Below are 4,393 nucleotides of genomic sequence, written 5' to 3'. Positions count from 1 at the left end.
CTTTTGTTTAGACAGTTTTAATCACCTCTGTTTACAACAGGGCATTTACTTAGATTTTACTGCAAAACTAATGCTAATATTTGACATATACCTGCATTCAAAAAGTCCTGTTTCTCTATGTTCTACATCAAAAAGGTTAAGTGCATAAAAGCTGAAAGTCTTGTTATATATATATATGATAACAATTCTGAACTATAAACTGCAAGTTCATTCTAAATTGCTTTTTCAGAGCAGAAAGATGATGAAACTAACCTCAGCTTGTGCCTTGCCACCAGTCAAAACATACACATGTCCAGTTTCATGCAGAAAGGTGAGTTTTAGCTAGGATCTCATACAGTTGAGACAAAAGGCAGAGCAATGCTGCTGTGGCATTTCTCTGAAGACCCTGAACTGTTATTTTTGCTCTGCCAAAGACCTCTAGGTGGCATACTTTAGTAAACTTTAATGGTCACAGGCATTTTGGCCTCAGTAAGCTGTTTACAGTGTTCTCTCCAATGTTTTTGAGTTAACCTACTGTAATGACTGTCAGTTTAATGAGTTATTAAAAGATATTCATGCTTTTGTAGTGCAAAGTGTAGAGAAAATAAAATAAATAACATTTCATTTATTACAGAAGTTCCTAGAATAAAATATATTTATCAGTCTGAACTGCACTGCAGACTCTAGGGGGAATAAAAGCAACAGTATTTTCAGACCATAAAATATTTTTCCAGAACAGGACATGGGCTTGCAGAAGTTATTGTAATCAAATTTCCCGTTGAAGTAATTAAAATTTTTCAAACTTTAATAAATTTGAGTGGCTTATCTAGTAGAGATTTGAATGGTTTTACAAGCAGAACCACTAATAAGGGAAATGGAAACTTACTACTAGGATCCCTGCACATTATTCCACCAGAATATTGCATTAATTTCTAGTAGATTCCCAAATATAGGTATAATTAATTCAGAAGATACACATTTCTGTGTAATACAAGCTGTCTGTTACTGCTACGTAGAGCCCATTAATTTGCATTTAGATATAACCTACCTTTCAGTGCTATGTGTTTTACAGAATTGGATCCTAGCAGTAAGGCTGTCTGTCTTGATAAAGAGGAGTCAATATGATGCTGACTGTCATGGCCATCAGATGAGTGACAATCTCCCACTGCAAGTTCTCAAATGTATACATGATCCAAGACATTTTTGTGCTAATTCAACGTGAGAACTGGACACAGTATGATTACTGCATGATTCTCCTCCCTTTCATCCTACGTTATGGCTGAAGCTTTCTGAGTCAAACCAATGCTAGCACAAGAACTTTAGGGCACATAACTTGGCATTTGGAGTCAGCTTATGCTGATCCTGATCTCTTACTGAATGCTCTGGGGCTGGTTCCTGTGTGCTTGCATTGCTTTCAGGCCCTCACTAGTACAGATGGTCTGAAGAGGCTGCACATGATCTCTTCCTGTTTCCAGACCATAAGCACACAACTTGCCTTTTCTGCAGGTCTGCAACTCTACATGTTTGTGGGTTTTTTTTTGTTTTTTTTTTTGAATATAGTTGTGAGATTGGTAGATTTGAAAACCAGCCTCAAAAGACTGAATACTGGTTAATTATGTTTGATCCAGTATGTACATAGGTGTTATGTTTTTAACTACCTCAAATTAAGCCATGTATGTGCTTTCTTTATATACTCTAGTGAATGGATGATACTGCATACTTTATTCAGAATACCATTGGAGAAGAACAAATGCTATTCAAAACAAGAACAAGCCAAAAGTACCCTGGGGTTATTGTAAACTCCAGCAGATTTTTTGCAGGTGTTCTAGTCTTCAACAGCACAGTGAGACTTTTTCATTCATGTTTTGCCTGCTTCCTGGAAAACCATGCTGATGTGAATATCCAAGCTAAAGAAAACAAAGCCCAATGTAAATTTCAAAAAAAGAACTGGCTTTATATCCCACGGATTATTATATAGCTGTGTTCACAAGCTGTGCCCAGGCATCTCAGGCATGTTGAACTATTCAAGCATAAACAGAGCCAAGATTATTTATAGTTCTTTTGTGTCATACTGGATGAGGCTGTTTTGCAATTGGATAAATAATAGGGCCTGAGGTGACACATACTATAGTATTGGTAGAGGGAAAGAGGGGGAAATCATGAAATTGAAATGCTTGAAAGTCTACAAACTATAGCAAGAGCAACCAATGTCATGAGAAAGTCATTCCTCTTCACAACACGTGATTTTGGGTTCCTTTTAATCATTTTGTCTAGCTGTGTACTCTGTTTTATGATGGTTTAATTGTAGCTGTACTTCAAATGTGGTATGCTGATGGGGGACAGCAGGGGAGCATTAGGCATAAAATTTAACTGCAAAGCTCAATGCAATCCTAATTATGGTGCTGCTATGACACCTCCATAATTACTCTTTCTTATCCACTGGCTCTACTAAAATAATTCACAAGACAAAAAGCAAGCTGAGAATGCCAGCATTGTCACTGCAGTCCAAATCTAGACAGGACTAAAGTATGGTGATGGCTGGCTTTTTGACATGCACATCCCTCCACAGAATTTACAAAAGACTTATTTTAAGCAGTCAGTTTCCATGTAATCCAAAGACATCTAAACCATCTGGAAGGAAATATGGATGAGAAGTGCTTAAAATCTCATCTTTCTCTGGCTACTCTGTGCAAGTTGAGGTGGTAGTTTTTCTGAGATCAGGATCTACAGTCCTGCAGGATGTAGGAACTTTCTGAGCACATGAAGGCTACTTACACTTTTCCTCTTAAAAACAGCAAGAAATAAGTGTAGAACTTATGCCATTATTTTGCTTTCTTATAGCAACCTAGAAGTATGGCATTTCGTTCATGGACAAAATGAATAAGTATCACCATGCCTTACTCCTTCTCTAGATCAGGAGTGCAGTGACAGGGCTGGCATTCTCAGCTTGCTCCTTGTCTTGTGAAACACTCAGGGGAGACAGCACATGGGAATGATTAATGACAAATGTGTCATAGCGGCACAGTAATTAGAATAGCCTTGGGCTTTGAACTTGATTTGGGAAGCATAAATCAATCTTCAGTTCTCCCTTTGCCTTATTGTGGGACTACAGAGGCAAATTCCTCTTGCAGACTCTTCTTTTGGACCCATTAATTAGCCATTTTTAAAGATTATCCAATCTAGCCCCCTCACTTCTCAGTTCAAATGCTTTAATGAGAAAGGACGAATGGGAGTTTGCATTCTTGGGCAGAGGATCAAGTTGAGCTCTGACCTTTTCACTATAATGCAATGGATACCAGGCCTGGAGAACCCTCTTAGTACTTCTTCCCCCTCTTCCTCTGACCCCAGTTATGATACAAAGGAATCTAATCAAGCCTAGATAATTTAATGCTTTTACCAAGAAAGCAGTAAATTTGTCCATGCTCAGTGACAAAACCTGCAACAGTCTTGAATACTCCACTATGAAAATGCAGGTGCACATTCACAGGCCTTTCAGTACCAACAATGACGTTTTGTGCTCATCACTCCTGTTTTTGGGGCTCCATTTTGCCTGTCTTTGTGTCCTAGAGTTTATATCTCAAAGTGTAACCAGAGCTGAAGGATCAAAGTGAGTCCAAATAACCTGTAACGATGGTGGTACAATGGTAGCCATCACATTATCATAGTAAGATTAAACAACTTTTGCTTTTTGGCTCTAATTAAGAGGTTGAGGAAAACTGTCAAAATTATCATTAATGTACTTCTGCTTTTTAGTCCTTCTAATTTGAGAGCAGTTTAAGTAGGATAAAAAAAAAACATTCAGTGAACTGTGAAGGCAGGGATCCTTACATTTGGGAAGGATGTCAACGGTGATACAGTTTTCCTCCAGTGCTGATAATTCCAAGCACCCCGAAATCATATAGCTTGGTTTGAAATAATAAGCTTTGAAAATATCCTGAATATGATGCAAATGTTTTAATGTTTTTCCTCTTAAAGAGCAAAGAATACAGATTAAACAAAACAAAAACACCCTCAATAATGATTCTTAAGCAATAGCATACAACTACAAAACTAGAATGAGACACCACATGCTGCAGGAATTCAAATAATTGAGTCTGCAACGTGTTCCCGCTAATGCATTTCCAAACTGCGGGGTTGGGTGACAGATACTGACAGCAAAGGTTAGATCAACTTCCCAATCTGCTTAGGAAGGTGCTTAAAGGATTACTGCTGAGGGACTTAATGCTATTGAAAGTACTCGATTCTCTTCACTACTTCTAGCTTATTATGAGAAACTTCTAACCTATGCCTACACAACAGCAAAATATCTTATCAAAGCTAAAATCAGGTACAGTTATTTCATTTTCAGATACCTTCATGGCTCATTTCTGGAAACTGAGACCCATTTCCCTTAGTCAAATCTGTGAATCAATCT

Source organism: Tympanuchus pallidicinctus, unplaced genomic scaffold, assembly GCF_026119805.1.
Source record: "Tympanuchus pallidicinctus isolate F22 unplaced genomic scaffold, pur_lepc_1.0 scaffold10, whole genome shotgun sequence".
NCBI lineage: Eukaryota > Metazoa > Chordata > Aves > Galliformes > Phasianidae > Tympanuchus > Tympanuchus pallidicinctus.
This window is presented reverse-complemented; position numbering follows the sequence as displayed.